We start from the raw sequence: 22168 nt of genomic DNA on the forward strand, positions 1-22168 counted from the left end.
AGAGGTTACACAGACAGTAAAATCGGAGCTGTCAGAAGTGAAAAAAGGTATGGAAACAATACGAAGTGAATTACAAGGAACGCAGCAGAGAGTTAAAACAGTAGAAGACGCGATGGAGAATTTAGCAGACACGCAACAAACAGAGATGAGATTGGTGAAGGGGAGAATGTCAGTTGCAGAAACTAAACATATGGAGAAGCAGCTACGTTTTCGTGGCTTGCCAGAAGTGGAAGGAAAGTCAGCGCAAGAACAGATGACTGAGGTGTTGGCTGAATACCTGGGGAAGGAGGAGGAGGAAGTTGTGGCTATCCTAGATGTGGCATACCGTGTGAATTCGAGAATTGCAACCCAGAGGAAATTACCAAGAGATGTGATTGTGCAGTTTACAACACGAAATATGAAAGAGAGGATTGTGACAAAACAGTTTCAAGATCCATTGGAGATTGATGGCAAGACGATCATTATAATGAAGGAACTGCCCAGATCAGTGTTATTAGATCGGAAAAAATACAAAGTGCTAATTCAGATTTTGAAGGACATGAAAATCAGGTACAGGTGGGAGTTACCAGAAGGAGTGTCCTTTGAGTTTGGAGGGGCCAAAAAACGCATTAGATCTGAGCGAGAGATGGAGCGATTTATTAAGGACAATGAAAAAGACTTACCAACAAGATCATGAGTATGGAGTGTAAAGTATTATCTTGGAATGTAAATGGACTAAACTCACCGAATAAGAGGAAAAACATTTTTCACTGGCTACTAAAATAAAAATGTGACATTGTTTGATTGCAAGAGACCCATATTAGAAAACAGGATGTAAAATATTTAAAATCTGGAAAACTGGGCAAAGAATTTGTAGCGGCCTCTAATAAGAAAAAAAGAGGAGTGGTGCTGTACATAAAAGAGGAGCTACAGCCAAAATTTGTTATGAGAGATGTGGAAGCTAGATTTGTAGCAGTGGAATGTATTTGGAATTTAAAGAGAGTGTTGGTAGTCGGACTTTATGCACCTAACGGTGCAAAAGAAAGCTTCTTTGAGGACTTGAGGAAGCATTTAGACGATTTTGCATATGACCAGATAATTCTTGCTGGAGACTTCAATGGAGTGACAGACTTGGAACTAGATAAAAAGACTACAACGGCACAAAAGAAAAGAGGACTATTACCAAAGCTTTTTTTTGAGTTGATTCAACAAGAGACTCTCGAAGATGTATGGAGGAGAGAATATCCTAAAAGCAGACAGTTTACTTTTTATTCTGCAAGGCATTCTACATTATCAAGAATTGATATGATCTGGGCCTCAAAAGACTTAGCGTTATGGACTAAGGAGGTAGAAATAATGCCGATGGTAGGCTCAGATCACAACCCAATTATGTGGAAATTTGGAAAAAGGAGAAAAAGGAAAGCATGGAGAATAAATGAGGACTTGTTACAGGAAAGAGAGAATATGGAAATATTGAGAAGAGAGACAAAGTTTTTTATACAATACAACGTGAATAAAGAAGTACCAACCAATAAAGTTTGGGATGCTTACAAGGCGGTTATAAGGGGCATACTAATGGACTTAAATGGTAGAGCAAGAAAGAAGAAAGAGGAGAAAAGACAAGAGATTGAGGAGAAAATAAAAGCCAAAGAAATACAGCTAAAAAAGAGACCAGGGAAAAAGAAAGTATACCAGGAAATTAAAATACTTCAAGAACAGCTAACAGCAATGAGTAATAAAGAATTGGAGTGGAATCTTAAAAGACTGAATCAAAAAGCGTTTGAGGGCGCTAATAAACCTGGGAAGTACCTGGCATGGCAATTGAAGAAGAAAAGGGAAAAGAAAATAATAAATAAAATTTGTGAAGACAACAAAACGTATTTGGAGCAGACTACCATTAGTAGAGCCTTTTATAAATTCTACGCTAAGCTGTATAATAAAAAAGAAGTAAATAAAGAATCCATAGCGTCATATTTGGAGAAAACCAAACTTCCAGAAATCTCGGAAGCTTGGAGAAATAAGTTGAACAGTGAAGTAACTGACGAGGAAATAAGTAAGGCAATACAATCTGCAAATCTAGGAAAGGCGCCAGGGCCAGATGGACTTACGGCTAAATTTTATAAGACAATGGCTAATGAACTGGCACCATTCCTAAAAGAGGTGATGAATGGGGTTTTAAGGGATCAAAGGATTCCAGACACTTGGAGTGAAGCGAACATATCATTGATCCCAAAAGAGGGCCAAGACCTGACTAACGTGAAAAATTATAGACCTATATCGCTACTCAATAATGACTATAAAATTTTTGCGAAGATATTGGCGGAGAGATTGAAGGGGTGGCTCTCGGAAGTTATAGAGGAGGAACAAGCAGGCTTTTTGCCAGACAGACAAATAAGAGACAATTTAAGGACAGTGATCAATGCTATTGAATATTATGACAAGCGTTGTGACAAAGAGGTTGGTTTCTTCTTTGTAGATGCTGAAAAAGCGTTTGACAATTTAAACTGGGACTTTATGTTTGCCACTATGGAAAAGCTACAATTGGGAGAAAGATTCATCAGAGCAATTAAGGAAATTTACAGAGACCAGACTGCAGCAATCGTGGTGAATGATGAATTGACCAAGAAATTGACGATAAGTAAAGGAACAAGACAAGGTTGCCCGTTATCTCCATTGTTGTTCATTCTAGTATTGGAGATTCTGATGATACAAATACGTCAAGATGAGGAAATTCGTGGAATAAAAATAAAGGACTATTCATAAAAGGTCAGAGCATTTGCGGATGACATAATGTTAATTGTAGAGGACCCATTGGAGAACATGCCAAGAGTGATAGATAAGATCAAGGAGTTTGGAGACTTGGCAGGTTTTTATATTAACAAAAAGTAGTCAAAGATATTATGTAAAAATATGACTAAGCAGAAACAACAATTATTAACGGAAACAACGGACTGTGAAGTAACAAGTAAAGTGAAATATCTGGGAGTCGAATTAACTGCAAAGAACATAGATCTATTCAAAAACAATTATGAAAAACTATGGACTCAGATAGAGAGAGACTTGATTAAATGGAACAGACTGAATTTGTCATGGTTGGGCAGGATTGCAGCAGTTAAGATGAATGTGTTACCAAGAGTAATGTTTTTGCTACAGACAATACCAATCATCAGAGACTCTAAACAATTTGAAAAATGGCAGAGGAATATATCAGATTTTGTTTGGGCAGGCAAGAAGCCTCGAGTGAAAGTGAAAGTTTTACAAGATGCAAAGGAAAGAGGCGGAATGCAACTGCCCAATCTGAGACTTTATCATGATGCAATCTGCCTAGTTTGGTTGAAAGAATGGATGACATTAAAGAACAAGAAACTACTAGCCCTAGAGGGATATAAAAAAATATTTGGATGGCACGCATATCTATGGCATGACAAAGTAAAGATCAACTCGATGTTCCTGCATCATTTTGTACGGAGAAGTCTATATATAATCTGGAAGAAGTATAGAATTTATCTACAAGAAGGAACTCCCTTGTGGGTGGTTCCGTATGAGGTGATAGACCCGAGAGCTGTTGATAATGAACAACAATGTTTAACGTACAAAGAAATAACTAAAACTGAAGCATTCAAACTTAGAATTAAGACGCAAGAGGAACTATCACCTAACTACGACTGGTTCCAGTATAGACAGATCAGAGACTTATATAATTCGGACTCTGTAAAGGGAGGTATACGAACAGAGAATTCGGAACTAGAGCAGACCCTTCTTAAAGAAGATAAGAAAAAAATATCCAAGGTATACCAAGTACTGTTGAAATGGTATACCGAGGATGAGACAGTTAAAACACAAATGGTGAAATGGGCTATAAATTTTAATAAAGAAATAACAATGGAGGCATGGGAATACTTGTGGAAAACTACAATGAAGACAACGACATGTACTAATATTAAAGAGAACATTTACAAAATGATTTATCGTTGGTACATGACACCAAAGAAGATTGCGCTAGGGAACTTGAATACTTCTAATAAGTGCTGGAAATGTAAGAAGCATGAGGGCTCCCTCTATCATATGTGGTGGTCGTGTGAGGTAGCCAGGCAGTACTGGGGAGAAATAATAAGAGAAATGAGTGAAATTTTACAATTTCAAATTAATAAGAACCCAGAACACCTGCTACTGAACTTGGGAATGGAGGGAATTCCAGCCCAACACAGGACGTTGATATTTTATATGACAGCAGCAGCTAGACTTTTGTATGCGCAAAAATGGAAAGTTCAAGAAGTGCCAACTATTGAAGATTGGATTTACAAATTGCTGTATATGGCTGAAATGGATAAGATGACAAGAAAACTGAGAGATCTGGACTCAGGGCAGTTCAACACAGACTGGGAGAAGCTGAAACAATACCTGGAGAAGAAATGGGAGGTGGGAGGAAAACTGTGGCAGTTTGAGAACTACTGAAGTACTGAAGTAGAGGGGGGAGACTTTACCGGGGGGAGAAGAGATAAATGTGAATTAATAAGCAGTCAGATTAATAGATTGACATATATATAGATATATATAGGTTAACAAACAGAACATAGATAGAAAATAATTAACTATAAGGATTAAATATAAGGATTGATTAATTAACAATATTTTCTTTTTTTTTGGTAAGTTTTGTACCAAACTGAATGTCTGAAGATATAGATGAGTCAAATTGATTGACTACGTGATGAGAGATATATAGAATTATTACAAAAAGATAGAATGAGTAATATATAGAAAAATCATGTGGCCTCTGCTTGGAGGCCACATGATTTTTTAAAAATGCAAATAATTTATTGCCATTTTAAATAATATGTATCACATTACAAAAAATAGGTAAAATTGTTTTTTTTAATGTGAAACAATGTATAAATAAGAATTGTGAAAGGAGGCAAACACTTCTTTATGCATGATTCTCCATGGGTACATTACTGTGAAGACAATCCCTAAAGGTTAAAAAATGCATACATATTTGAAAAAACAATTTTTTTCCCTACCTGGCTCTAGAACAACAGCTGGCTAATTAATAATAGCTAGAAATTCTGTCACGGTACAGGAAAACTAGTGAAAGGAGCTAGAAATTCAAGAGGTATCTATATTTCAAATAGAATTAAAAATATTTTTTAAATGGTGACCAAATTCAGTTCTGTCTTGTTTTCTGAAAAGTCCCCTTGGTCATATGACTAAGCACCCAGTCATCTTTGTTCACATTCCCTTTTCCCAGAAACATGGATGGCATTTCCAGTGGTGGAATCCCATGCCACTCAGTAGTATTTAAATAATGTTGTTGCTGGCATAAGGCCATTAACAAAGAGCTTTCCTATATAGTGCTGAAAGCCATCTCTCATGGTCTGCTAAAAATGAGGTAAAAAGAACTCAATTGAGTGTCTCCTCTCATGCCCTTCTAGTATTCAAAGTCGTACAAAACAGCAGTGTTAAATATTTCTGTGAAGATGTAGTCCCCATGCATCAGAAGCAATGCATGAATGAGATTTACAGGTATCCACAATAATGTACACTGAAGGCATCCCTCCACATTTCTTTCTAATGAACTTAGAAGAGTGATTAACTTTTCCCCATGAAACCACCCCTTCACGGCTGGAGCCCACATCACAAAGAATATGTATCAGGCCTCTCAACCTTGTAGTAGTATAATGTGGACATTGGGTTGCCAATTCCAGGTTGGGGAATTCTTGGAGATTCGGGAGGCAGAGCCTGCGAAGTGTGGGGTTTGGAGAGAGGTGTAGGGTTTGTGGAGACGAGTTGGCATATATTAGACATAAATACAGTAATATAGGAAGATAAGGAACTATCATCCCTGTGTGAACTATACTGGAAAAAGTATGTGAAATGTTCCCAAATATCCAGAGGAGTTAGCCGTGTTAGTCTGTAGTAGCAAAATCAAAAAGAGTCCAGTAGCACCTTTAAGACTAACCAATTTTATTTTATTGTAGCATAAGCTTTCGAGAATCAAGTTCTCTTCATCAGATGCCTGATCCCAACTGTTCGGATCAGGCATCTGATGAAGAGAACTTGATTCTCGAAAGCTTATGCTACAATAAAATAAAATTGGTTAGTCTTAAAGGTGCTACTGGACTCTTTTTGATGTTCCCAAATATGTTATTGGGCTAACTTCTGATGTTAGCAAGCTTATTTATCTTGACAACTACTTGAGAGGGGTCTTAGGTATGGAAGCACTTCTTGATGCATGATGTTTTTAAAAAAGTGTTTTGATTACAGAAAAGTGGTTGAAATATCACCCAAGCTTCATTACAGTCGGGGGTGGGGGGGCTTCAAGTGATCCAATCCCATAGCAGACTCCCCGCCCAAGGTAATAATGCATTGTGGAAGAATGTGAGGGGGATGTATGTTTTTAATTGAAACTAAATGCTAAAGTCAACATTAATGAAGCAATTAGGGAGGCTTGGAAACATCAGTGCGACTCAACACCATGGGAGTTCCAAAGTATAACAGAAGCCTGAACCATAAGGCTACTCACTAAGAGATTCTATCTCCATCATTCCAAATTTTAAATATTAGTAACCAGACACACGCTATTACTTCTATTTACTTAAAAGAAATGCTTGTGGTTTATATATAAAAAACTGAACTTTTCCCAAGAACATCTTATTGACGTTAGTATCATAAATGTAAGGTTTACTCTGATATTAATTTAACAGTTATTTCTGTTCTAAAAAATAATGACAAAATTCTCTAAAGAATGTTAATATGTGTAGCCCTGAAGATTTTCATACTATCAAAAAGAATTATTTTGAGAGTTGTATGACAATATGACATGGAGGTTTGACTCCCGAAAGCTCATAACCTGGAATTCTTGTTGGTCTCTAAGATGCTACAGGACTCACATCTTGTTCTTCTATAGCACAACATGTTACTGTGTTTTCCCAAATCTTATAAGCATAAGCATATAAGCCGAAGTCTTATTAATTTCAGTGCAAACATTAGGCTGATCAGGATTTAACTGAAGTTGAGTCCCTGTTTTGTAAAAATATTGGTTGCATTGATTTTGCAGAGGATAGCCCATGATAGGAAAAAAATTGATAGGTAGTCAGACCTTAGGAAGCCCATCTCTCTCTCTCTCTCTCTCTCTCTCTCTCTCTCTCTCTCTCTCTCTCTCTCTCTCTCTCTCTCTCTCTCTCTCTCTCTCTGTAAATATAAAACATCTGATCTCAAAAGTGTATAATCTATAAAGTGAAACAGATAATAATTAGCTAAAATAAAGCAACACCTCTCAACTTGTATGTCTAGCACAGAGCTGCTATTTCTTAAGAGAACACGGTTGGATTATTTGAAATAATCTTTTTCATCCATGTAGGCCACCTAATCTGCAAGCTATGTTCTATGGGAGATGATGATATGTTGGAATTAGAAACTGCAGTGTCACAAAATATTATGGTATGAAGCTACAGAAAAGTAATGAACTTAATCTGAGGATTTGGAGCATTATTAGTAAAATCCTGATCTTAGATTGAAGTAACTCTGCTTAGGATTTCACTGTAAGGGACAAGATGATAGTCCGTATGGCTCTTGTATTCATTCCCATAAGACTATACAACCTCAGTCAAAATAATGGCAACAAAGTTCCAAGGGGCAGAAAGTGGGGAGGGCTGGAAAAACATGTCTATCACTCTTCCTATAATCTTGAATCGATGAAGAAGAAATAAAACCAGAAGGTGAGCAGAAATTTATGAGAACTTGGCAGAAACAAGTTACTTTGCCAGAAAATTAAAAATAAATGTTCACAGAATTTTAAGTAACAGTTTTTTACCAACTTTCATTACCATTTCCACTTGTGTCCCAACCTATATATTACAAAAAAAGAAAGTAAGCACTATTTCATCCAAAAAGTGTGGGCTAAGAAACACTGTGGAATAAGTAGGCATTCTGGATAAATTATGTTTTTTTGAAATTGAAAGTCTAGAGAAATTCTACTTAAGTAAAACAATTTACTGTAATTTTAAAAGCAGTATGAGACCAGTTACTAATTCACTGTGTTGATGCACCTCAAAACATGGACTATATAGATTTATTATATGTTTTACAATGGGGAAAATTTCTATGAATTTTTGTTCTCTGTTAGCTCTGGTTGATTTCATGCCTTAAAAAACCCATGCTGTTAATAAACACACGTACCAGTTGATCACACTTGGACAGTTATTACATATTTTCTTAAATAATCTAGATTCATCTAGTAGTTGCTGCATATTTACCCATGGGCAAAGTTCTGCCTGGAGCAAGATCATTGAGACATAAATCTAAGTTGAATAGCAATGTAGTTACATGAGATTGATCTGACAGCATTTGACAGTATTTTTGGACCACATTAATATGGTATTGTTTCTGCATTCAAATGAATATATAATTACATTTTTGCAAATTAGGGGTGGAGCAAGAGAGAAGATGTAATGATGAACATGGAGGATGATTAACATGGATTTTGGTCTACCAGATGATAAAAATGAATGTGGAATATATTGGCATAAAGTATAATTGGTGGCTTGGTTTAAATTATTATCTGAAGCAAATTGCTTATACATTTGTGCCACAAATAGTTAGAGGAGCAACTCAAACATTATTAGAACAGCTAAGTAGGAATGGGTATGGTATGAGCCTGTGTGTGAACAGAGGAGTTCCCCATCAATAAACAGCTTTATGTTTCGCAGCCTTTTTCTCACTGCAGGATACCAAGTGGTCTATTGAAAAAAAAAACACGAACTTTCATGACTGTGCTTATGTCTTTTTGTACCTCTCAGATCCCAGCTGGGAAATGAAGGCTAGATTCTTTCTGAGTCTTGTGTATTCAGTCACCCTTATTTAAGCCCATCTCTGATGCCATCTGTGTCCCTTTCATTGTCACTTGCCATCTGTCTTGAAGAACTTCCCTAGTTTTCTCTACTGGAAATGTTGCCCTTTAATAGCTGATGGCCAAAACATGTGAAGTATTAAAAAGGAAATGTTATAAGAAAACAGAACCACTTCATCAGTTAACTCAATGCATTAATAATCCCAAAGCATTTTCTCTTGACTGATATGGGGCAACCTGATAACTTCTCAGATCTCTGGATGATGTCATGTAGCGCTCTTGAAAGAAAGTTACATTTGTTGAACTTGCAAAAGGCTTGAGGTAGAAGGACAGAAATACCTAACTCGAACATACCTTTCTTTTAAAAAAATTTCTATCTTGTGTTCATTGTTGCCTTTCCTTCCTTTTTCCTGAACAGCGCTATTGTCATGTTTATGGCTTGCTAAAAAGCCAGTGGAATCATGGAACTTACAAATCTTATCAGATGAGGAGGTTTGAAAAAATCATATATATTTCCACTTTTGCAACCTCACTATTGAATAGAAGTCTGCAACAGGAACACAAATAAATCTGTGTCTGATACTTTCGACAGCAGGGGTCCAGGTCCATAACCTTGTTTAGTGTATGGGCTCATTTGGAATTTTGAGAAAGAATAGCGGGTACCATCACTAATTAGGTGCCAATCCCCAAATGCTGGGAGGTTTGTTGACCTAGTTTATAGTCTTCCATTTCTGGAGGAGTGCTCACAGAAGAAAAAAGAGGCGATGTCTCCAGGGCTCTTCTGAAGCACCTTCTACTCCCAAGAGGAGGAAGAAAGCCAGGATTTTTTGGGGGGGGGAAGAAATGCTTCAGGAAAGAAGAAGTGGGCATCAGAAAATATGTTGCCTTACAGGATTTCTCAGAGTATGTGAATAGTTAGAGATGTACAAGTGATGGTAAGTAATCAAAAAGCTAAAGATGGGCATGAACAGAAGAAAAAAAAAACGAACATGATGTTCGTTGTTCGTTGCCATCCATGAACAGGGACTCATGAACAACCACAAACATGACCCTGTTCATGAACATGTTCATGGTTGGCTGTTCGTAGGGGCTAGCAGGCTCTCCTCCAGCCATCATCCTGTTGGAAATAGCAATGTCTGGTGTACTGCAGCAGCAAGAAGGAAGAAGAGCCTTCTATGCAGGGGGCAGCAAGGATCCCTTAGTTAGGACAGTGAGAGCAGCATCTCTCTTGTTTCCTGGGGGTAATTTCCTTGTCTTGTCTCCTATTGGGCTAAACAGGGCAATATCCTGCTTCTTCTCTCTCCTGCCACACTTCTTTTTTCTCTCTCTGCAAGATGTAGTCAGATAGCAAGGAATCTATCTCTCTTCTCTTTACTATCAAGTATGTATTTCCTCAAATAAACTTTTTTGCCTCTTTAATCAGCACAGCATAACTTCACTGCTCTTTTTGCACTCAGCTAACACATCCAACAGTTCATGGCTGATGTATTATCAAATGGTGTCTAAATTTAAAGAACAACTATCTAAAGAAGGTGGCTGGTTAAGAGAGAAAACAGCATTCTAACAATTAATCACTAGACACTCAAAACATTTATTAGGAAAAGTATATAAAATTTTATTGCAATATGTCAGGCTCAGGCATGCACCGCCCCTCATCTCTCTCTTTTTGTCGTGGTGGTGCTCACTCGCCGCCTGCCTAACTTCTACTTCTTGGCCTTTGGGTCTACTCCACCACTGTTGGCCCACTAGCCCCTCTTAGCCGCAGGGATATTGTCTCCTGAAGGTCTCAGAAGCAGGGTGATTGGGCCCTGGGTACTTCCCAGGGGCCCCTCTACAACCCTGAGTAGACTGACTTCCACTCCAGAAACAAACAAACAAACAAACAAACAAACAAACAAACAAACAAACAAACAAACAAACAAACAAACAAACAAACAACCCCACTCCCCCCACTCGTGGGTGGACCTCCCTTTTATCCCCTCACCATTCCTAGGCACCACCTCCTAGCCCCACTCCCAACAGCTTAGCTGCTGCCCTGGCTGCCTTAGGTAGCCACAGCTGTGCCTGTTTTGCCCCCAGCCTCTCCTGGCCCTTTTCCATCCCCTCTAGCCTGTTTGCTAGGTTGTTAGGCTGTAGTTCTTCCCATGCCTGCCACTGGGTTGGGGTGCGGCCCTGTGCCACCGGTGCTGCCCATGATCTAGTGCCTGTGGTGGCATGGGCTGACTGTCTCTGCCCCCTTTGTCCTCTTCCTCCAGCTAGGCTGCGCTGCTCTAAGGGCCTGGCTGGGAAGCGGGCAGTGGCTAGGACCCAGGAGCTTCCATCTAGCCTGCCTCCTACCGATGAGAGCTTGTCAGCACCTGGGCCATCTAGTCTGCCTCCTGCTGCCGAGGGCTTGTCAACACCTGGGCCCTCTTTGGCGTTCCAGTTCTCTGTTGTTGCCTTTGCTGCCTGTCTCCTCCTTGCTGCTGCTTGTTTCTTCCTTGTCGGGTGAGTGCCAAGGGTGGCAAGGCTGGATGGTGGGGCTGCCACTCTGGGTAAGGCTCTGGGAGGGTTCCCAAGTCCACCCTTGTCTCCGGACACAATATGATACAGAATCAGAACAAGTAAAAAAACAAGTATGATAAAATGGATGCAAAACATTGGAGAAAACATATCTGTAAATGAGTGGGAAAATGTATAGACTAAAGAAATCAAATTGACAGATTGTCAAATATTAAGGGAGAATTAGTTTAAATTTTTTTTAGATGGTATATTACACCTAAGGACATTGCAAAAGCTAATAAGGATTATAATGGAAAGTGCTGGAAATGTCAATTAATGTCAATGTAATTTAATATTCTAATTTAATGTATTCTAATATAAGTAAGTAAGGTGATGGAGGGGGAAAATATTTTGTAGTGTATATATTCTGTTATTTATGTTATGGAATTCTTTTCTTTTTTATGTTATGGAATTCTTTTCTTTTTTAATACAGTTTCTTATCACTATATTTTTCTTATTATTTGTTTTTCAAATAAAATATATTGTAAACAATAATAATAATAAAAACAATAGCAGCTATCAGTTTAAGTAGAAGCCTCAAAAACCTAAGCAATAAGTAGAGCAGTAATACCATCAATCAAAACAGAGAAGCAGTTTAACAAGCAATAAATCTATTGAAAAAAAAAACATTCACATACACTGCATAGCAACACACTGAGCAAGAAACTAAAAGGAAAAGTGCAAACTGTTGTCCTTGTCCCTCATCCCACACGTGCTCTAGCTGGTCTGGTTGTAAGGTAGGCTCTTTAAACTTTAAAGTTATAGTGTGCTAAAAGCTTCCCATTACCTTGGAGTCTTTGTCTGGGCTGCTTATCCTTTGTCTCTTCCATGCGGCAATGCCTGCTATCCAGGATGGAGCCCAATATGAAAACTCCTTCCTGAAAGCTACCCCTAGTTGGAATCAGTCAAAATGGACCTTGTTCTCTCTGTGCCAAGAAAATTTATCTCCTATATCTGCCCACCCCCTGTGGGTCATACCTTCCAGAGGTCTCCAGGAAAATGCCAGGTAACCTTCTGCGTCCCTGTAAATATTAGACACCAGCTAAGGTGAACTGGCCATTTCTTCGGCTGGGAGAGCCATTTGCATTTATAAAGTTTTGGTTGCTGGATACTCATCCAAGCAGTTGGGTGATACTTGGGACTGGGAGCACTCAGCTTCCTCCTTCCTGCCTGCCTTTTGCCAATGGGGAAAAAAACTATTAAAACCAAATGTGGGGTATTTGCAAGTCCTAAAATTTGTAATGTTGGGATGTATCCCTAGGGAAAGGGCATTTTGCCACAGAGGACAATGAAACACTTGGCTCCTCACAGTGACAAGCTGGGTCTATCTCATAGGGTTGCCAGCCTCCCCCCACACCTGCCACCCCCTGGCCCAACTCACCTGGCCAGTGGGGGGAAGGCCACCTGGCCAGTGGGGGGAAGGAGGCAAGCTCATGCACATACTCCCACACTTTGCCATCATGCTGGAATTTTCTGGCATGACTGGGGAGCTATGGGTCACACTAAAGCACAGTTAAATAAAAATCGCCTCCCAACAGGCATTAGGAGGTGATCTTTAAATAACTGCACTTTGGTGTGACCCATAGCTCTCCCACCATGCCAGAAAATGACAAATGACTTTATCCAATTATTATACAGCCCAACGCATTCCCTGGGGACTATGGATCCAAAAGCCTCCGGGGATGTTTGCTGAGGATGAGACCTTTAAATCTGACTGGGCAGCGATTCTTAATAAATGCAGCTTTGACCTGATGTTATTGGTGATTAGAAGGTGCAAGAAAGAATGTGGGGACTTAGCTGAGGAAATTGAGAAGGTGAGTGAATCCATTAAGACCTCAATGATAGCTGTAGACTTTGAGGCATGCCTCAAAGAAATTGAGAAAGAGGTGCAGATGTTTGAGACTCACACCAAGGAAATTAAGGTAAAGAAGTATAAACAGGACACCCTTGATTATGCTAATAACAGAGTTTATTTTTGGTGGGATCGGTCACAGACTAGTAAGATTAATCAGAGAAAGATCTCTTGGGCCAAACCTGTTAGATCATTTTTAGACTTAGAGACCTCTGGATTGTCTGATAGTTCTGGGGACGAGGGACCGAGTGGCAGAAACTTAAGGAGTAGAACAGTGTACCCGACACAGAGGCAGTCTTTTATAGACAAAGGCAAGAAGAGAACATATCAGAAAACCAGAATGAAACATGGATATTTAATTTGTCTTCTCGTACCCTGAATCTAGCGGAGGTAGGGCTACTTAATAAGGGTCTGGGCTTTGTTCCAACGCTGATTTATAAATCATTCCAGACACGTATAGATATCTTTAAACTTATCAGACAAATAAAACTAAAGTTGTTTTCAATGTATCCACAAGTGGTACAATTGAATATGAATCAGGGTTGCCTGAACGGTTAAGAGGAGGGTCCTTGTTTATGCCTATTGTGTTTGATCATCGTGTAGAAACTTTTGAACATATGATTATGAAGGACATTATAGAATTGGAAAATAAACCACCCAGGGTGTGGCATAATTTGTCCAGAATAGAGAAGGAGGCTTTGAGGGTATTGAATAATGATACTAGTATTGTCATAAAGCCTGCTGACAAAGGGGGTGGTGTGGTAATTATGGATCGAGAGATATATGTTAGGGAGGTAATGAGACAACTTAATGATACATCTAGTTATTTAAAGGTCCTGACGGACCCTACAGAGCATATTAAGGGCCTCATTAAGGTGGTTCTAGATGAGGCAGCGGAGCTGGGGGAAATTGAAGATATCTTACATTGTGCTTTGATAGCAAAATCACCAAGGACCCCCATTTTTTATACACTCCCGAAAATCCATAAGAATGCCCCCCCCACCGCAGGCCCATTGTCTCAGTGTGGTTCTGTTCTGGAACACCTGGCGATTTTTTTAGATTCTATCTTGCAACCTGCAGTGGCCCATATACCTTCGCACATCGGCGACACTAGGGATTTTATCCAGCAGTTGGAGGGAACCCAGAAAGAGGAAAACACTGTGTTTTTGACAATGGATGTTAACTCCTTGTATACCGTGATCCCACACGAGGCAGCAAGGGGAGTAGTGGAAGAGGTATTTAGATCCCGTAGTGACAATAACCCACCGTCAGAGTTTTTACTACAACTACTGGATTTGGTCCTAGGAAAAAATTATTTTTGCATTGAGGACTCTTTTTTTCTACAAATCAAAGGCATGGCAATGAGGTGTGCTGTGGCCCCCAGTATTGCTTATTTGTTTATGACCAGGTGGGAGGAGTAATACATTATGAATCAATCGAACCCCTATAGGGCCAGGATCCATCTCTTCAAATGCTATATAGACGATCTTTACTTTTTGTTTAAAGGGGCCAACGAGGTTAAACATTTCTGTAAATGGCTTAACAGCCAGGATGATGATGTGAAATATACTTGGCGTAATAATAAGTGGGAAATCAACTTTTTGGATGTTATTACATACAGGGATTAGAGTAACATTGTGAAAATCAGAGCATACAAGAAAGAGACGGACCACAATTTGTATTTGAATTTTGATTCATTTCATCCCCGCCACTTAAAACAGAATATTCCATATGGCCAGCTATTGAGAGTTAAACGTAATTCCTCACTAGCAGCAGGCTTTGAAAATGAAAGTCTGAACCTGTGTAGGGCGTTCAGAGAAAGGGGTTATCCGAAGCATGTCATACAATCAGCCATGTTGAGGGCTAGATCAGTTAAAAGAGAGTTACTGTTTGGTGCAAGGACTCGTCAGATGGGAAATAGGATCAGATGGGCAATAGAGTATACTGCGTTGTCTAATTCAATTAAGAAAATTGTCAACCGACACTGGCCACTGGTCCAAGATATTGTTGTGAACAGAGTTGTGAACAGCTTCCATTGGTTGGATACCGTAGAACCAGGAGCTTGAAGGACGAATTGGTCCATTCAGATATTCATCCTTTGCAAGTGAGACAGACTATGCCCCAGGGTAATTTCAAATGTGGACATTGTAGTATCTGTAACCAGATTTGGGAGGGTAGAGAAATTATAGTTGGGAATGACAATAAGAAACTGATGTTTAATCATTTTGCTACCTGCCAGACATCTGGATTAGTATATTTGATTGAGTGTCCGTGCCCGAAACTATATGTTGGGTGCACTACAAGACCCGTCAGGACCCACATCTTAGAACATATATCAAGAATTAGGAACAGGATTGTTGAGGCACCATTCACACAACACTTTATGGAAAGGCAACATCAGGAAAATGACTTTCGAGTAGCGGCACTTTTTGTGGCACGTAAGGGCTCTCAAGAATTAATTCAAAGAACGCTTCTTTGTAAGGAAGCACAATGGATCCATTTACTGCACAGCATGAGACCTGAAGTCTTCAATAGCAAACTGTGTTTGAATTGTTTCTTGTAAATGAGCGTTGTCCCCTTTAAGTTAAACTTACACAGCTTGCTGGGGGGAGGGGGCGTTAAAAGTTATTTGCAATCATTAGGCGGGGCATGCAAGAGAATGAACTGCCGCCTTGTCTGGGTTACCAGATTGGTTTATGCCTTATTAAAATTCACAGGTATGGAATTTTGGCATGATAAATGGTAATATTTTTGTAATATTCCTAATGTGTGATCATATTATGGAGGGTTTGGTTTTATGTTGTAGTGGATGGTGACGCCCCTGAGGAAGTGATTCTATGAAATCTGAGCTTGTGAGCTGGCCCCAGATAGGGCGTGGAGCTTTGTTTCATCTTTCCTCTCCTCCACCGCTTCTCAGAGAAAGAAGGTACAGCACTATTTTCGCTTCATAAGAAAGAGACTAAACTTTTGGACTTTGATGTTCATCCCGGATTTGTTCTTTTCTATTATGTTTATGAATGTACAGCCCCTGTGTTTGGGCATTTGAAATATAACAGCTATCGTCCGCTGTTCGTGAAGCTAGACAGCCAAGCACCTTCAATCAATTCCCTTGGCAATGGAGGCAGGGAGTGCCTGAACTCTATCTGCACTCCTTCTGTTGCACTGGAAACCCCAATCTGAGCCCAACTTAGCTTGATGGGCAGGTCTTACTTCCAAGTATGGAGCTGCAAATTGGTTACAATTGGTTACATTACATGATGGGATTTTTTCTGTGTGTGTTGTGGGTGGGATTGGGATCTATCTCCTCTGGTTCCAGGACTGCTGCCGGGCCCTGGGGCTAAGCTCAGTGGGCACCTCGGCTGAGGGCCCATATTATTACTAGTGCCTGATCTGGTGAGGTATCTGGGAGCGCTGGGCTACGGCTCAAGCCCCTCCCTCTGGTTCGAGGACTGCTGCCAGGCCCTGGGCCAAGCTCAGTGGTCACCTTGGCTGAGGGCTCAAATTATTATTAGTGCCTGATCTGGTCAGGTTTCTGGGAGTGCTGGGCTAGGGCTCTACCCCGTCCCTCTGGTTCCAGGGCTGCTGCCAGGTCCTGGGGCCAAGCTCAGTGGGCACCTCGGCTGAAGGCTCACCCTGATTATTAGTGCCTGATCTGGTCAGGTCTCTGGGAGTGCTGGGCTAGGGCTCTACCCCATCCCTCTGGTTCCAGGGCTGCTGCCAGGCCCTGGGGCCAAGTTCAGTGGGCACTTTGGCTGAGGACTCACATTATTAGTACTAGTGCCTGATCTGGTTAAGTCTCTTGGAGTGCTGGGCTTGCGGTCTACCCCCTCCCTCTGGTTCGAGGGCTGCTGCCAGGCCCTGGGGCCAAGTTCAGTGGGCACTTTGGCTGAGGACTCACATTATTAGTACTAGTGCCTGATCTGGTTAAATCTCTTGGAGTGCTGGGCTTGCGGTCTACCCCCTCCCTCTGGTTCGAGGGCTGCTGCCTGGCTCTGGGGCCAAGCTCAGTGGGCACCTCGGTTGAGGGATCACAGTGTTGTCTCCTTTTCTTTCCTCCTTTTTGTTTACTGGAACTATGAGGCTTTGGCTGGGGGCCAAGGGTGGTTGTGGGGGGGAAGTGCAAAGATTATCCCAGTTGCTCCGCAGGAAGCAGTACTGGGCAGGGCTCTGCAGCAGCAGAGACTTTCGCTCCCAAAAATCACCTGTGGGGGCTGTGGAGGAGACGAAAGAGCTCTTGCCGCTGGGGGAAGAGGAACTCTTTAAACTGTTTGAGGAGGAGGAGGCTGAGGGATCCATAGAGGAATGGTTTGGGTTCAATGAAACATCCATCCTGTCCCCATCCCAAACTCCTGGTGCTGTCCCTGCCTGCAGTCCACCCCTCACTTTGTCTTCCGTTGCCAGCTTTGCGTCGCAGCCAGTAACCCTTCATCCTCCTCCCCCTGGAACAGTTAGTGGGCCACGGTTCAAATTGTCTGTATGAAGGCCCTTCCAGGCCCTCCCAAATGACCCCCATGTGCTGTGGTGTGGTGCCATGTCTGTGATGGCCTGGTGCTCAGGGGCAATGACCCAAAGAACCTGTCATCGATGCTCCTGACTAGGCACCTAAAGACGTGCCACCCGAGCCTGTGGTCTCTGTCTTCGGCCTGTGAAACATCTGCTGGGGGGAGACAGAGGGTTACCAGCTCCTCTGAGCCAAGATCAGTGGGAGAGTCACTGGAATCCCAAGCAAGAAGCCTTGCCTTGAGGGTGCTGCTGGTGGAAGCAGAATGGTCAGGCAGGCCGCCCTTGGGGAGGTTGTTCCATTGGAGTCAGCGATAGTGCCGTTGAAAAGGGTGAGGTCAAGGGCTCAGGAGGTAGGCGTTCGTGTGGTGGCAGGGAAGATTGCCCTGCAAGGATTTCCCCCTATCCGTCGAGGAGAGCATGGGCTTCCAAAGGCTGCTTCAGCACTTTGCCCCATGGTTCTCCATGCCATCATGGTGCACCATTGTGCGTCAAGTCCTGCCTGCCTTCTACCAGTCTGTGTGAGACATGGTGCTCAGGGAGCTCTCTGCCACCCAAGGCTGTACTGTATACTTTACAGCCGACCTCTGGCGCAGCTGCCATCACGGGTACCTTGCCATCACTGCCCACTGGTAGCAACCAGAGGACCTCCACCACCCCAGACCAAGAACTGGTCCCCAGAAAAAGGTGCCATGCTTGACACCAGGCTAGAGGGGGAAGAGCAGGAGGAGGAGGGGTGGAGGGAGTAGGGAAGAGAGCCACGCCAGGAGACACCCACCCAAAGTGCAGCACTTGATCTCTGGGTCTCGTCGGTGGGCTGTGTGGTTGGTCGCAGCACAGTGGGCACATCGCTCGCAGTGGAGGACTCTGCGGGGGCTATGGTTCGAACGAACCTGGTGGAGCCCACCAAGCCCCCCCAATCCAACCCCTTGGAGTATTGGGCGAGTAAATCTGCCATATGGCTGGACCTGTCCATCGTGGCAAACAACATCCTGTCCTGCTCTCCCACCAGCATGCAGAGCGAGCGGGTGTTCTCCCACCTGGGAGACCTCCTCTGTCCCTGCCACGCACGTCTGCACCTGGTGGACATGTTGACCTTTGTGAAGGTCAACCTCAACCTCCTTGGAGAACCCTCCTTGGACCTGGACCTATCTGGCCTCTGAGCCTCCCCAAGTCTACTGTGGTTCTTGGCCAAGCTCCTGTGCAGCAGGCTCCAGCACTCCTTGGTTCTCTGGACTGATCCTCTCCCAGACAAGTTCCCAGATGCTCCCTCTTTCAACCTCTCCCTCTCTTGATGGCAACAATATGACCCTTCCCCACAACTTGTCCTGCCCATCACGTCCTCTCACTGACAATTTCCCAGACGGTCCCTCTTTCATCCTCGCCCTCTGTGGCTGGAACCAGAACAACTCTTCCCAACAACCTCTCCTGTCCTGCCCATCCCGTCCTGTCCGCGAAAGCAGGAGTGTGAGTGATGTCAGCTCCCACCGCCTTTGAGCATGAGGGAGTACCACACCATTGCTGCAGCCTTTGGGCCTTCCCGGTCCTGCTGTGCAATGCTGCCATGACAAACAACTCATCCTTCTCTCCCCGACAAGGTCCTGGACATTCCCTCTTTCAACCTCTCCCTCTCCGGAACCGCTCACATGCCTCCCAACCTCTCCTGTCCTGCCCACCTCATCCTTTCTGTGAAGGCAGGAAGGTGGGTGATGTCGTCTGCCACCGGTATCCCACGACTCAGTGGTTTTCTCGGCTCATGGCTCTCCAATGAAGGGGTCTTACCAGTCCTGCTCCGTGATGTAGCTGGCGGTAACTCTTTGTCCCTCTCTCCTTGACATGTTTCCTGACGGTCCCCCTTTCAACTTCTCCCTCTCCGGAACTGCTCAGATGCCTCCTAACGACCTCTCCTTCCTGCCCATCCCATCCTTTCTGCAAAGGTAGGAAGGTGGGTGATGTCAGCTGCCGCCGCTTTTGGCCATGAGGGACAGCTCTGCTGCTGTTGCTGATGATAGGGTTACACAGCATGGAGATCCCTATCTATGGGGTCCTGCTGACCCCTCTGAGCAGGGGAGAATGGATCCCTCCCACGTACCCTTTCTGCGAAGGCAGGAAGGTGGGTGCTGCCCACTGCTGCTGCTTTTGGCCACGAGGAGCAGATCAGGAGCTGTTGCACATGTAGTTGTGCAGCACGGTGCCCCCTATCCTTTGGCACCTGCTGTCCCCTCTGAGCAGGGGGGAATAGGTCCTGGCCGCAACACCTATCCTTTCTGTGAAGGCAGGAGGGTGGGTGATGCTGGCGACAGCATCCACTTCAATACTGAAGGGGCAAACAAGCCTCTCCCTGAGCAGTCTGCATAATCCAACACAGTGGATGTTGGGGTCTTCCTTCCCGGTCCTTCTCCACAATGCGTCCATGAAGCCTTGGTCCTCCTTTTATCCTTGACAAATTTCTGGTCCCTCTTTCAACCTCCCATCTCTGGAACCTCACGGAACCCTCCCAATGACCTCTCCCATCCTGTCCATCCCTTCTTTTCCACAAAAGGCATGAAGGTGGGTGTTGTTCACTGCCACCACTGAGAAACTCAGTGGGTTTCTCAGCTCATGGCTCACAAATGTGGGGGTCTTCCTTCCCAGTCCTGCCGCGCAATGCAGCCATGAAGCTTTGGTCCTCCTCTTTTCCTTGACAAGTTCCTGGTCCCGCTTTCAAACTCCCCATCTCTGGAAGCACACGGACCCCTCCCGACAACCTCTCCCGTCCTGTCCGTCCCATTCTTTCCGCAAAAGCAGGAAGGTGGGTGATGTTCACTGCTGCTTCTTTTTGGCACAAGGGGCAGCTCAAAATCTGTTGCAGATAAGGTTGAACTGCATGGTGCCCCCTATCCATAGGCACTTGCTGTTCCCTCTCAGCAGGGGGGAACGGGTCCTGTCACAACTCATCCTTTCTGCGAAGGCAGGAAGGTGGGTGCTGTCTGCTGATGCTGGTTTTGGCCACGAGGGACAGCTCAGCTGCTGTTGCAGATAAGGCTGTACCACTCAGTGCCCCCTATCCATGGGTACCCGCTGTCCCCTCTGAGCAGGGGAGAATGGGTCCCGGCCACAACACTAATCCTTTCCGCGAATGCAGGAAGGTGGGTGATGCTGGTAGCAGCCTGCCTGTACTGCCTTGACAGGTAAGCTGTCTCGGATTGAAGTGGATTCTGTGGAACTGCCATCCTCTGTAAGGAACCCTTTGCCCTCTTCTCCCAGAAAGGTTCTCCGTCCCTCTTTCAACCTCTCCCTCTCTGGATGGCACCAATATGACCCCACCCCACAACTTGTCCTGGCCATCCCGTCCTGTCCACGAAGGCAGGGTCGATGATGTCAGCTGCTGCCACCTTTGGGCATAGGGGACTACCATGCCATGGCCACAGTCTTTGGGCCTTCCTGGTCCCAGTCTGCAATGCGGCCATGACAAGCAACCTCTTTTGACCTCTTTTGACCTCTCCCTCTCTGGAACACTCCGACCCCTCCCAATGACCTTTCCTGTCTTGCCCATCCCATCCTTTCCATGAAGGCAGGATGGGGGGGGGGTGATGTCAGCTGCTGCCATTTTTGGCCATGAGGGACAGCTCTGCTGTTGTTGCTGATAGGGTTACACTGCACGGTACCCCCCTTTCCATGGCACCTGCTGTCCCCTCTGAGCAGGGGGGAATGGGTTCCTCCCACCTTTTCCACGAAGGCGGGAAGGTGGGTGCTGTGCTGCTGCTGCTGCTTCTTGGCATGAGGGGTGGCTCAAAAGCTTTTGCAGATACGGTTGTGTGGCATGGTGCACCCTCATCCATGGGCACCTTCTGTTGCCATTGTGCATGGGGGGAATGGGTCCCATGACTCACTTCCTTTCCACGAAGGTAGGAAGGTGAGTGATGGCGGCAGCCTCCAGTTCAATACAGGAGGGGTGGACAAGCCTGTACAGCAGCAGTCTGCACAATCCTTCAGGGTGGATGTTGAGGTCCTCCATCCCATTCATGCTTCAGAAGACTTTGTCCTCCTCTCCCTGTCAACTTCCACATTTCCTCTTTCAACCTCTCCCTCTCTGGAACTGCTCCAACCCCTCCCAACTACCTATTATGTCCTGTCCATTCCGTCCTTTCCATGAAGGCAGGGGGGTGGGTGATGGCTGCTTCCACTAATGACCAGATCAGTGGGTTTCGAAGATAAAGGCTCACAAATATTTGGGTGTTTCATGGTCCTGCTCCACTAGGTGGCCAGGAAGTGGTAACCCTCTGTCATTCTCTCCCTGACAAGTTCTCCATCCCACTTTGAACCTCGCCCTCTCTGGAACCGCTCTGACCCCTCCCAACAACCTCTCCTCTTCTGTCCTGCCCATCCCATCCTTTCTGCGAAGGCAGGAAGGTGGGTGATGTTAGCTGCCGCCACTGAGTACCTCAATGGGATTCTCAGAGGAGGACTTG

The sequence above is a fragment of the Eublepharis macularius genome, chromosome 7, assembly GCF_028583425.1.
Source record: "Eublepharis macularius isolate TG4126 chromosome 7, MPM_Emac_v1.0, whole genome shotgun sequence".
NCBI lineage: Eukaryota > Metazoa > Chordata > Lepidosauria > Squamata > Eublepharidae > Eublepharis > Eublepharis macularius.